Source organism: Cyprinodon tularosa, unplaced genomic scaffold (assembly GCF_016077235.1).
Source record: "Cyprinodon tularosa strain WSP-4 unplaced genomic scaffold, ASM1607723v1 ctg346, whole genome shotgun sequence".
Lineage (NCBI taxonomy): Eukaryota > Metazoa > Chordata > Actinopteri > Cyprinodontiformes > Cyprinodontidae > Cyprinodon > Cyprinodon tularosa.
The window spans coordinates 459,433-473,950 of NW_024039059.1; the positions used below are offsets into that span (position 1 = coordinate 459,433).

At 38.9% G+C, this 14,518-nt stretch overlaps 1 protein-coding gene across 2 annotated transcripts in view; it reads left to right on the top strand.

Moving 5' to 3' along the window:
* The window catches only part of LOC119789754 (plexin-A1-like), a 384,280-nt gene that overhangs the window by 128,050 nt on the left and 241,712 nt on the right, over nucleotides 1-14,518 (top strand). The window lies entirely within an intron of this gene.

Consider the following 14,518-nt stretch of genomic DNA (forward strand, 5'->3'; position numbering starts at 1 on the left):
ACGTCTGCCAAGAGTTAAGACAGACGCAAACACTTGCAGATGTACGCACAGTCCGAGCCAGGCCAGGCAGCCCTGCTCCGAATGCCCTGGCCTCTGAGAGCCCAGAGAAACAGACAGCAGCGAGATATCACTTCAGGGTTTCCATGTCAACACTAGCAGATGCAACATTAATTCAATAAGGCCGTGAAAGCCACCAAGTGGAATGGATGCGAGAGAGGGAAGGCATGTAAAAAGTTGCTGTGGCCGTTTGAGCTTAAATCTAAACTGACTGAGAGATTTCCCTGAGGTTAAAGTCACACTGAGAAAGTTTTCAGAAGAAATCTAAATTTTTCAAGAAATTTAAACTTGCAATTATAGTCATATTCAAGCTACTTGACGGCAACTTTTAGAGGTTAAACCTTTAATATATGTGTCCCATTCATTTTCCCCGTCATCCGTCTGTCACAACATAACACCTTTTCTTTTTCAGCCGAACGGCTTCCAACCTGTTTTTGGCACCCTGTTCAGTTTAATGTTGACAGCTTTTAAGTTGCAGATGGAGTAGCTGTGGTGGGTGATGACAAACTGTTTACCTCCTGTATGGATGACCTTCTTAAGTTCAAAAGCAGCGTCCTGTAGTTTTAGGGTGTGGTGTGGAATGTGGGTGAAAAAATGCAAACCGTGCCAGGTTTAAGAGATTGCTAAACTGTGAATAATGATTTATTCATTAGATAGAGACATTTGATATATATTTCCCCCCAAAAATCAGAAAAATGTTAAAGTGGTATCCATGTTTAGAGAAGCTGCATCCTTCTAAATAATATATAAATAACATTAGAAGTTCAGTTTGCAGCAAAATTAACGTAGCAAAGTTTTTTTTTTGTGAAGTCTTGGTGCAGAAGTGACAGGCTTTGGTTATGCATGTATGGTGACATTTTTAATTTATTCTGGAAGATGTTTGCTGATACCTCAAGCACAAACAGGATAATTACTCCCATTGCAACATTTCGTGAAGTTAAAGAAGTTTAGAAAATCTCTAAAATGAGAAATGTTAAAGTAGATGCATTTTAAGTTTAGCAGGAGTCAGACTCCATTCTAGGCTTTTAATGAATAGTTAAACCCTATATTTCATATCCCTAATATTGTGATATTATTTCTTGGAGTTCAGAAAATCTAAGAGGGGAGCTATGGGTGATGGCAAGGAGACCTTCCAACAACAAGGACTTCATTTCCAATGAAAAACAATCAACATACAAGTAGAAGCAGGCAGAGAGCTGCTTAGCAATTATCGGAAGGTTTCCACTGCTGCAACGTTAAAAAAGATTATTATTAAGAATGGATAAATATGGAGAAATGTGTTACTAAGACAGAGCAGCTGCACATTTCAGACTCCAGCACTTCTACCAAGTTTTCAGACTCCAGGGAGGAAGATTAAAGCACAGGGGATGCAGCTTTAACAACATATGGTGTAACACTGTGCATTACTGTAAATGAAACTAAAAGTTATTATTGGTTAGATTAGTTTCCAAAGAAATACAGTATTTTCCACAGTCAGAGGTTTCTTTTACATTTATGCTTCAGATCTGCTACATCCATCAATCTTCTCCCGCTTATTCCATCAGCCTCCAGTCGGTCACCGGGCAACATCTGATGCACTGAAGCTAAATTGATGGAGATCCTAAAGAAAGTGTATGTCGTCCACTGTGACTGATCTCTCTCTGCACTGGAAAAAATAAAAATCTAGATAAGTCATTTTTTCTTAAAAAGTGCATTTATACTTGGATTGAGGAGTTAAAAGAAACATTTTGCCAATTGAACGAGATAATTTACATTTAGAATAGAAAACACAATTGGTTTGTCTTATTTCATCTGCATATTATCTAATTATCTTATTTTGGGAGTGGTAATACTCATTCCTTTGGCAAACTATCTCATTTACCTACTCAAATTAAGCGTTAAATACACTTAATTTAACAAATTTTTACTTATTTCTAGATAATTTTTCCAGTGTGGGTGGAGTTTAAATTTGTTTCCAGATCCATAGCTTCTCCTCAGATTATTTGGCTTTTCTACCACAGTCCAGAAACATGACTGTGAGGTGAGTTGATCTAAGTGTCATTTGGTTGCAATGTAGGGCCATGCATTTGGTACCTTGTGGGGAAAGTGTAAAGCTAATTCCCCATCAATATGCTAGATTTTGGGGATTACTGTTGAGGATAGGTTTGGTTTAAGGTGAGGTTTATGGTAGTAACAGTTAGACTTAGGGTCTACTCCATACAAATTAATGCAAAATGAATGGAAGTTAATGCAAAGTCCTTGTAAGGATGGTGGGATATGATGCGTGTGCGGGTGTTAGTCGTTTGTGTTGCTTTGTTATGCGATGTCAACCTGAAAGGTGGATGCATGGTCCACCATCTCCTCTTGCTCTCTTTCATTTCCATTGGCTGTTGTCAGAATGCTGTATGTACCATTTTCAACCTATTGAATATTTCAAGCTTTTATTTTTGTTCACAGGATTGTGTGGATATTTTACAGACACCATGGAGTTCTTGAGTTGGAACAAACTTGGATGTTTCGGTAGAGCAGCTATAACCATCAGCTTTGTTTTTCACCTGTAATTCATATTTCCTCCCCATTAAGGAGCCGAGTAAAGAGAACTCAGAAGGCTCGACATATGACTCAGTCTCTCACATTTAGCAAGCGCCTGATTCACTACCCCTTTTTTCTTCAGGCCCTCCATTCCCTCTCTGTCTTCGGAATCTGAAGCAGCTTTCGTGTTTGTAAATGTCGCTTTGCATGACCTGTGAAAGAAAAACTCATTCTCAGTCTCTGTTTGTCCATCTAATGTGTGAAACTGTGTCAGAGGCAGGAGCCGAATAACAACAGCACACATGACGATTCTGTCAATAACCAGAGCGGATATGTGTAAATTGTTTCTGGTTGGACATGTTCAAACCAAAATACTTGAGCTGTTGTTTATCCTCTACGACATGTTTAAGGAAAACATTCTTGAAAAAAAAATGTATTTGTGTGTTTAAAGGCTCTGGTGCGTCATGAATTCGAGACATTTAGGCAACCGCTGTAGTTAGCTAGTAACTCTTTTGAAGCATACACCATGTTTCTTAATCCATCTTCATCCCTTCGGTGTCATTTGCTGTGAGAAGTGCTGCACTGTGCAATCTGGCTGACATTAAGTTTATCCTGCCATTCAGCCCTCATCTTTACCTCCATGAGTCGTAGCTCACTGTGACACAATCTGTCTCCTGCTTTCTTTTTTAAAGCTCTTCAACCAGGAAATGATTTTGCCTTTCACATACCTCTTTTATGCTTTTGCTTAAATGCTGAATGTACACATTCATAACAGCTCAGCGAGGCTGCAGTGAGAAATTATTCACCAACTATTTCTCCTAGAAACTAAAACCATGGGTTCTTTAGCAGACGTAACAACTACAAATTTACTCTTACCAACATTGAAAAGGCAGCTGTACTTTCAAAGTAAACATCAAGTAATGGGTGTTAAACATAAAAGATCAAACAAGGCCAAACTTCTAGTTATATTCAATTCAATTTAGTTCATTTTTTATAGCACCAATTCACAGCACATGTCATCTCAAGGCACTTTTCACCAGATCATACAGTGAAATTGATTCAAAGTTTTCTATCTAAGGAAAACCAGTTGATTGCATCGACTCATTGACTCGAAGGCAACCCTCACACTAAGCATGCTTGCAGCGACAGCGGAGAGGAAAAACTCCCTTTTAACAGGAAGAAACATCCAGCAGAACCAGGCTCAGTGTGAGCGGCCATCTGCTGAGGCCGACTGGGGTTCAAGGACACAGAAGAAGAGATACAAAAGGAAACTGTAAAAGGCGGCCCCGTCCAAGAAACACACAGCCAGGCAGACGAGCTCTGAGCCAACTCCCATGTCAGAGGATGAAGAGAGCACATCCAGTTAGTCACAGTCAGAGAAACAGGACTACAGTGAAAAACAGGCCAATCCCGAAAAATTATAAACAAAAGGTGTTGATGGCAGCGGCACAGGTGATATTTCTCTCCAGGATGGTGTCACAGCCAAACAGTAACAGATGAGGCAAAGCTACTATGAGAAAAAGCAGAGAGAGCAGAACGTTAGAGATTGAACTAACAGATTCTGCAGATTCTTACAGTCCCTTCAGAAGTCTTCATTGCAGCTATATTTTGATGAGTCTGGTGCATTAAAAAGGGTCCTGTTATGGGTCAGTGTTAAAAAGGACGACAGTTGAGCAATTCTAAAGTGGCCATGTTGTGCAAAACCCACTTTTAAGCCTTCAATACATCTTTTTGTGTATTTAGTCTGAGTTGAGGTTTGTCTCTCTAGACACTCTGCAGGTATTTCTATCTGCTGTTTTATTCATATTTTTCAATCTGTTCCCTTTTCTCTATTTCCCATTACATGTTTTGAACAATAACGCCTCAGTATCTGCTACGGAACTGTTAAACAAGGTGCTGGGCGAAGAGATTACCAATTTCGCAAATCATTTTTCAAAACAGTTTTTTTTTCTTGCTGCAGTTTTTGGCATCCAAGCTCAGGTAAGCTAAGGCTGCAGGATGATAAGTTAGAATGTAGTTGGATACATTATCCTTCACAATTCATTACACCATCACCCAATATCTGCAGTGCTAGATGACTATAACTTGGCTCTTAAACCACTAAAGAAAAACTTACAGAATGGAGTGGATTTTTCTGTGACCTGGAGGGGGGAAGGATCTGAAGGAAGTTCTTTGTTTTTTTTTTATTAAGAATGCAACAAAACGAGATGTTCGGAGAAACACTCAGAACAGGGCTAAAAGATGGATCTGTGAAGTAACAGTAACAAAGAATTCAAACCTAAACATTGAATTTCCCCTTTATGTAGACAAAAAACTGAAAGATTTTAATGTGAAAAGGAATGTTTTAAAGATTATGTCTAATTTAAAAAGCGATGAAAAGGACATTTCCCTCTAATTTTAGCGTTTAGATTGAAAGTATCTGATCATGAGGGATCTTCCAACTCTAAATACAGATAAATACAAAAAATAAATGACAGGTAATTGATAAATTAGATATAAAAGTTAAAAGGAAATGTAATGTTTCGTCTCAGGTTCATCATAAATATATTAGTTTGTATAAATTTTTCATGATGGTTTCATTGTGTTGTTAAAAAACAAAAAAAAAAATATTTTAGACTAGTTTTAAAGTCATTGCATTTAGTATTTACAAGAATGTGAACATGTTTGTGATAAATTATTCCTCCTAATGCATACAATTATTGCTCACTGCTAAAAATGAGTCAGTGCTGTCATGGGACAGGCAGCTTCTCTATGCTGTCAGTCTGCACTTATTAGTAAAACAAAAATGCAGAAATGACAACAACAGTCCCAAAACGTATTAGAATTTTTAGTATTCCTGCAAAAGGATCAATTTATCTATTTATTTATTTTTTTCAGGAATGTTAGGTTGGGTAAAATATTGAGATTAGTTAAAAATTCTAATTATTAAATGACTGATGTTTATTTATGGTATCTTTGGCATAAAAGCTTTTTTTTCATGCTTCTCAGACATCTTCAGCTACCTACAGCTACAGTAACTCAGGGCTGGCATTAGTTCATTGGTTCTTTGAAAATTCTTGCAAGAGCTAATGTGGTTTCACAGAGCTTTAGTTTTAGCATGTTACCACATAATTACATTAGTTAAGATGTAAAATGTCCGGTTACTCCTGCAAAAAGTTGTGTAACTCTGCCTCTCATTTGAAAAAAAATGCTGTGTAACAACTGAACATTGCTCAACAACTACAGTAAGCAGCTGTATGTGACCTATAGTGATGAGCTGTTTCACCTGGAAACCTTTCTAAGGCTACATTCACACTGCGGGCTTTAATGCTCAATTCTGAGTTTTTTTTGTGTGAAATCCAATTTTTTTCTCTTCACATTCACCTTTCCAGATATATAATCACTTGTATGTGATCTCCTGAGTGAACTGCATTCATACAACGCAAGTGTCCCAAATGTCGCAGTGGAGGACGCAATGGCGTCACAAGCAAGTGTGCTCTGATTACGGAAGTAAACGTGGATGGTAGCGCTGGAGCTAATCTAGTGATCTTTGCTAGACTTAAAAACTCAGTCTTTTCAAAATGGTTAAAAATAAAGACTGCTCTCCACATTATCGTCCTCCATTGTTTTTGTTTTTCTTCCCGCTTCTGCATAGCAAGACGCAGAATAGTGACCTTTGTTGAGTATTAATAGCGTTCGGGTTGGATTAATGCGACCTGGCCGTTCAGACACAAGTTATATTTGAAAAGATCAGATACATATCTGATTCAGGACCTCATAGCCAAGTGGCCTGGGTCGCATTGGAAAAATCGGATCTGTGTTGTTCAGATAGCCATGAAACGATCAGATCCAGGTCGCATATGGGCAAATAAATCGGTCACTTGAGGCTGCTGTGTGAATGTAGCCTAAGTGTATATATAGCCGAGCATTTATTTATGTCAATGGACTATTCTTCAGCACAAAAGTGGTTCTTTCCCATGGACCATCTAGAAGTTGGTATTGGCAAACATTTATGTGTCACATTTCTTTAATGTTGTGATGAAAGAAAACATCTTTGTCGGTTTATGAAATAAATTGGTTTATTAGGAAAACCCTCCAAAATGTTCAGGTTTGGCTCCATGTTTAAACTGTATATGACGCCAGTGTGGGCTGCTCGCCTTGCAGCAAGAAGGTTTCAGGGTTTGATTCCTGGCCTGGGGTCTTTTTGCCTGGAGTTTGCATTTTTTCCCCACAAATTCAAAAACATAATTGTTAGAATTGGCTTCTCTAGATTCTCCTTAGGTGTGAGGGTGTGCGTGAATGGTTGTTTGTCCTGTTTGTGTCTGTGTTGAACTGGCGACCTGTCCAGGGTGTACCTTGCCTCTCGCCTATAGACAGCTGGAGATAGGCACCAGCACCCCTGGCGACCCCGCTTGGGATAGGCGATACTGAAAATGGATGGATGGATGATGCCAGTGTCATCATGGCACTGGGTTGTAATAGGTTGGGTTTGTCCTTCAGTAAATGTGCGCTTAAACAGTTTTTGCTTGAGAAAGATGTGACTTCATCTCCTCTCCCTCCCTCACCCTGGCTGTTCTTTTTGCCCCCGTCTGTGAGGGGCTTGGCTGTGGCCACGGGGTGCCAGATAGCAGGGCAAATCAACATGTGCCGGGGCAACAGAAGGTGTGTGGGTTCCTCTGTTTCACTGTGCGTGTGTACAGGCGCTAATCTTCTACCAGGGGGTTCCACAAGGATTAGTATAATCAGGGGCTTGTGCAAACCCCTCCTAACCCCCGCTGTGCTTCAGCTCCCTTTATCCCATCCTCCCTGCACTGCTCAGCCCACCATCCTCCTTCTCATCCTTCTTTTCCTTCAGCCTCCTTTACCACCTTCATCTTTTGAGCCGTCCGCCTCATCCCTCTATCCTTCTCTCAATCTCTTTAGCACCGCTCTGTTCCATTTCTCACCCGGCAGCTCTATTCATCCCCCCTGACCTCATCCTCTTATGCTTATCCTTATCGCTGCCCTCTACATTGTCGGTGTTTAGCTAAGCATCTTGGAATTACAAGCTCCTGCCTGGGTAGACTAAACTTCTGACACCCTGCATGTTAAACTTAAGACGTCCCAATTCTGTTAAAAAAAAGTGAAACATTTCTATGAAGAAAAAATTCTCAGTGAAGCAATTGAGACGGCGAGAGGCAATGAGGTGTAGTGGTGCAAGATGTCGAGGGGTTTAAAGGTGATGATATGCCACAGTGCAACAAACAGGCAGAAAAAAACTTTTGAAATCTAAAACTTTATTGTAGAAAACATGCTTTTCACAAAGATACAGAGCTGAGTGCAAGACTGTGTAGGAGTGTTACTTCGAATGCCTCCAGTTTAAAATCCAACATAATTCCCTCTGTTCTCTGTTCCACTTTATCCCATCCCCTCATCCATTTATCTTCCTCCCCGTCATCCACTGCTTTATGTCAGCCCTGGCTCCTTCAATACAGTAACTCACAGTCAGAGCCTCAATTGCTAATCTTCATCCTTACTAAAGGTCGTTCTGTAACCTTAGCATCTGAGCTGCACTCAATCAACAGATTTGTTAATTCCTTCTCTTAAATAAAAAGAAAAAGAGTAGAGGAGCAGTCTGTACTTCCATATCAATTCTAGTACCAAAGTTGTCTCCAGGTAGAACTGATCTTTACAACATTTTCCAGTTTAATTAAATAAACAACAACTTGCGTGACATCATATAAATTAAGCTCTTCCTCCTGCTCTCTTGATCTTTTATCCACAGCTTTCCATCGGAAAGTTTTGCATATTGCTTTGAAATGTCTTGCCACTGAAATGTGCTTTACAAATAAACTTGCCTTGCATTGCACAGCCTGTTTTGCCAGAAAACGGGGGTTCTGTCATAGTTATTTACTGTCAGCTTTTAGCCACTTCTTATTATCTTATTTGTCAACGTGAAGCCTGTGTCAGGAAGCACCAGCCAGTTGATAAATAAAAGTGTAAATCATTAATATTAGCCTGACTATGAAGATTAGGAATTTAGGCCTAATGGCACATTTACACCAATTATTTTTCTCCAAGTCATTATCATGCTGCAGCTTGCTTTAAATGTGGGGAAATGCTACACCTGATTCATCACATAGGAGCAGATTTTATTGCATGATGAACGTTTCAGTCAGAGTTCTGCATTTATAGTGGAAAGCCAAAAACAGGGCTGGTGTCACCGGGTCCACCTGATCCTCCTGAGGTTCACTGTAGCTTCCAGTGGTACCTCTGTCTGAGCAGGGAACAACTCTATAAGAGGAGGACAAATGAGGAATTATATAACCGTCCTTTTAAGGCTAAACTAAAACAACTTTCTTTGCTTCATTCTACACCAACGTTAATTTTTCTGTTTATTTTTGATTGAAACGAGTTTTGTCTTCATTGTGCTCAAATTTCTGAACTACAGTGAAATTTCTTTTGCGTCCACCGTGGGTTTCGTTTCAATCTGGCTTCATTCCATTCATCCTAATCACACCGCCCACATCGCTAGAAACGCTATGCTATGCTCCTGAACGCACCTCTACATAAGGATACCATTTAAATCACTTGCATTGACCACGTCAATCGAATTTGGTGTCAGTGCATCGTAAGGGCCCTGTCACACCATGCCTTTTTATCCAGCGTATGCCTGACCTCCCAGAATCTTCTAAAACGCTGGCATATGCTGAGCTTTCTTTGTATTTTTTCAAGTTTGGTTATATACATAAAGTATTCATAATGAGTCCAGAATGTATGTCCAAAGGCAGCCTAACTTACGCGTAATGTTTTTGCCAGATTTTTTGTACGTCAGGCATACGCTGGTCAACATCGTCAAGGTGTGACAGGGGCGTTACACTCTATTGTAAATGTTTTAGACTCTTATTTTGAAGCAAGACAGGAAATGTTTAAACGACCTTATTGTGTTGAAAGGGCAGAAAATCAGTGATTTCTACTTGATTAAAGCTACAGTGTGTAATTTTCAGCGACATCTAACGTCCAGACTGCAGACCGCAGCAACATGAACATCTCCCCCCCACCGCTTCTCCCCCCCAACAGTACGGCGAGCGTTACGGGACAAAATGTCTTCCACGACGTCCGCATCACCTACCTTCTCAAGTGATGAGGTTTGTTTACATAGAAAATTTTACAGATAGTATTTCATTAGTCTGTGTAGGGTATAGATTTCATGTAGACTTAAGATAATAAATATACCCGTAATGGGTGATCTCGCAATCGCTAGTTTGTTGGCTCAGCGCTGCAAGCGCAAAGATGTCTGCCTCCATGGCTGCGAGACCCGCTCCTATGTAATTATAAATAACAAATTCTAAGGCAACGCAAATATAAGGTTAAGAGGCTGAGCTCGTAGATGATGATAAATAACATAGTTATGTATAATATATTACATTTCTGACTGTATATCCCTGTAATTATTACACACTGTAGCTTTAAAGCTGAAGTCTGTAAGTTTTTAAAAATCTCTTTTTTGTCAATTGGCTAAAACTGTCCCTATGCCCAGACAGCAGTACATGTGATATGTAACCTGTGGAAAAAACTGCTTCAATTGGTCCCGTATACTGCCTGTATTTCAATCTGGAAAGAATAATTCGGGACGAGTCAAAACAACCAATCACAGCCAGAGGGGCGTCTGATGGAGTGTCAATCACAGCTCCCCCCCACCCACCGCTTAACCTGCCGCAGCGCCCGGCTGCCGCAGTCAGGAGGACGCGCGTGGAAGTCATGGCGGAGCGACAGCCAGCAGCGAAAGAGAAACTGCCCTTACTGCCCCTGCCGACAACTGCTTACACGGCAAACTTCGGTATAACCAGCATCTTATATCTAGCTGCTTGGAGGTGAGTGTTATCGCTCTTACCGGTTCACACTCCATGCCGCGTACGCTGCTTGGACGCTTCTGGTCGCATGCGGTAGCCGCGCAGGTGCTGTGAGAGGGGTGGAGCTTGAAGGTGGGGCATGAGTGAAGCAGAGAGGGTGGGGGAGTGGCGTGAAACCTGTTTTTCTTCAAATTTTCAGTCGAAGTTTGCTCTCTTCTCAATGTTACAGACTGCAGCTTTAACTGAAAGAAACTTGTTTACTTTCCATTTATTATAGATTTGGTTTGAAATTGTTCGTAATATCCTTATTTGTAATTGTGAGAACCCAAAAAATATCATTTTTAATATTTATCCCAAAACATACTATGTCTAATACAGGCTAAGTATTGTGTGCATACAAAGAAATGTTTTAATATGAGAAATAAAAAAATGAAAAATATAAAAAACTTAAAGGATAGCAACATCAGGTTGCATTATTTTGAGTTTTGGGATAGTTAAGGTCCCTTAATGTAACATTATCTTGTAAAAAGATGAAAAATGTATTTCAATTTCGAACAATACTTGATATATATATCTCTGATATTTTCAATTTAAATTTTTTGCTGAATAGACCTTTTTATTTGTTAGAATAAATGTCAGTTTATTGACTTGTAATAGTCAAATGGTCAGAATAAAACTGTAGAATATACTTTACTCTCTAAAAACAGCCACATATGATGATCTTTCTTACAGTAAAAATGCACCCAGCTTTAGTTTTCTTTACAGTTGAAATGTGTTTTTTTCTTTGAGAAAATTATTTTTTTCTGCTTTGAATTAAAATCCAACCTTCTCCACTGTAATCAAACCTGTGCTTATTTGTCAAATACATTTTGGTATAAAGATAATTGAAAACATATATAAACTGATTATCTGAACAATTGAAACAATTCTCCTGAATTTTAAATCAGTCAAACTTTGGATGGAAAAACTTTGGATGACAAAATATTTTTCATAACAATAAAAGTCTCCGAAGTGCAGGAATAAAATAAAAGCTACTTTTAGGAAAAGGGCGCAGAGTAGAAAAATCTGCCATCTTTTAGCTTTGACACTAAAGATAATAATGTAACTAATTAAAGAGAAATTGCATGTTTTTCCATAACATGAACAAATTTTGCATCATTATTGGATAAAAGACACTTTAACTAGAAGACTTAGAGGTTGCAGGGACTGTATGGGGAAATGATCCTGAGTCAAACTATTGGAAACTGAGCTGAGAAAAATGTTGAAAGTAAAACTGTTGGAAAAAAATGCCCCCAAAGTGCTTTTAAGTTTAATCTTAAATTCACATGTTAAAAAAGGAGTGCTACTATTTATTTAAAACACAAGAAGCGGCACCAACAAAAGTCTTTTGGCTGCTGCAACAACAGGGAACAAATTAAGATTCCACGGTCGCACAAGGCCTCCGCACCGTTTTTTTGGGGTCTTTTTTTATGGATGTTTTACTCCTTGTTAGCTATGGTGTCCTGGTTTCAGTTTCCAAACCATGAACCACATAGAAGGAAACATCTCAGCAGTTTTGAAATAGAGAGAAAAATGTTCTTAAATCAGATTCATGTTCATTACATCTCCTTCCTACCTCTCACCTCCTTCTCTGCGTGTTCGCTGTTTGACTGCGTGTATTTGTGTCCTCATGCACTTATGCCCATTTCTTTGAGAGGGTCAAAGCCGTGTATTATTCCCGAGTGAAACCCTCATGGGTTTTCACATGCAGATCAGCCACATAAGCCTCTCCCTGGAGGCTTTCACGTGGACCTGCTATAGTTCTCCACTTCCCAAAAAAACCCACTTGTTCTGTATAAATGTCCCACCAGCCACCAGCGTCTTTCTGTGAATGTAACGCTCTTTGGCCTCTCTGCCTGTTGACTCGGCTGACAGTCTGAGAACCCCTGTTTACTCTGGTTGAATGGAACAGTCAACAAAACAGAAAGAATTTGCTTCCAGATCAGGTTTTAGAGGCAAATATGTGTTTATATAGTCATAAGCGACATCCTGCAGTATATAAAGATTTTTTTGATAACACCTATATGTGTTTCGAGTGAAGCCCATTTTAGTGAATGTTACCAGGCTTTATTTTCAGTCAGATGATACCTTTGCCTCACATGGTCTGCTTTTAATTTAATATTTTATGCCAAAGCTTTACTTCAAACTCAAGATCTTATTCATGCACTTCTACAAAAAACAACAACATTTAAATACAAATATGGCAGCTGCTTAAAGATCACTAGATTAATGTCACATGACCTACCAAGAATAAAAATTAGCAAAAAATGGAGGAGCTTGCTCTAACTTGGACTGTGTATTGAGGGAATATCAGGGATGTACCAATCTGGTACTGATATCGGAAATTAGCCCAACATTAGCCAAAAAAAAACAATATTGGAATATACTGTATATTGACCCCTAAAATCCTATATAAAAGCAGCAATTTCATCCAACAGCAACTGTTTCATGCACACAGATTCAACATGATCACATCATGCAGAGTGACAGGACGCTATGCTAATGGTGCGGGGGCTATGTGGGCAGCTTGGCTCTGCTTCTGGTTAAAGTCAGAAAAAGACGATGCAATGGAGAATAAAACCTGTCTTGGACAAGTTTCCCGTCATCAAATTTCTTATTTTATGTTTTATCCGATCGTTGAATATTCTCATGTTTAAGTTTAAGGCTTATGGAAGCCCTTGATTAATAATAAATGAATTAGTTGTTCTTATACCTGATGTTGGTTTTGTTGGCTGATATCAATAATGTTCAAGCCTTTTCTAACGTTCCACCAGGGGTGATTCCAGGATCGGAGGTTTAGGGGTGCTGAGCACCCAGGGAGCTGTCTGGACAGGCAAGATACATTTCAATGTTTTCTACATACATTTCTACATATCTTATCTGAAACTTTTATGTTTTGCCTTTCTGTGTTTATGTCTTCTTGGTAGAGCTGTACCGAAACTTACCTGGATTTTCCTGACCTTATACTTTGCTCCTCTCCCTCTTTGGACTTGCAATCCTAAAATTCAATTAAATTAAATTCAGTTTATGTATATAGCGCCAAATTCACAACACAAGTAATCTTAAGGCACTTTCCAGTTCACCAAATCATACAGTCAAATTGGTTCAAGGTTTTCTATCTAAGGAAAACCAGTTGATTGCATTGACTCAAATACAAACTCTCACACTAAGCATGCTTGTAGCGACAGTGGAGAGGAAAAACTCGTATAAACTTGTATTTAACAAGGTAAATATATACAGTTGTGCTTGAAAGTTTAGACACACGCGACACCATAAAGAAAAGGATAAATTAACAAAAGTAATTCTAATGACAAGAAACTGAAAAAAAAAATACAAATAACTAAATACATCTCATCAATATGGATATCATCGTTTAATACTCAGTTGTAATATATGTATCATAAAGCTGTATTGGAACAACCCTGATAAAAATTAAGATTTAACTACTTCAGGTAACTTATTAACTCTCAGATCCTCAAAAAAGCTGAACCATCTCTTTAATATCATTTTTATCCATGACGAAGTGTCCCTTTAATGGTTATTCATTTAGAAACATTTACTTGAGTGTGACTTTACTACAATCAGCTGTGCTCTCATCCAGTTATGGCTGGATGCGATTCTCCAAATTGGATCAAAGACGGCAGGAGAGAAAATTATGCAGAACTAAGATCTTTTGGGGCATTTCTGTAGCATATTTGGTCAAATGCACTTGGAAACATATTCAAGCCTGCAGTCGTTTAAGTTTTACTTTCCTTCATCAGCATGCAAAAGAAGCGCTTGATTGCCAGAAGTCACATCTGTTGCTAAGCAACATGATCCTATTGACCATTAGCTTATCATACTGTACGTGTATGAATGTGTGTTTATTTGCTTATTGTTGTGTTTTGCATTGTGTGAAGGGACTCTTAAGCCTAACATCAGCTAACCCTGCATTATTGCACTAGATCCCAACAGAGACTCATGATAATAGACACAAAGGAAGTATATAATGCACTGCTGACTGCAAAAACCCCTCACACAAAGGAACACATGCATAATTAATCTGAATGGAAGGATAAACCACTAGTGTATGGTTGTCATTCATATCTGTGTTTTCACAA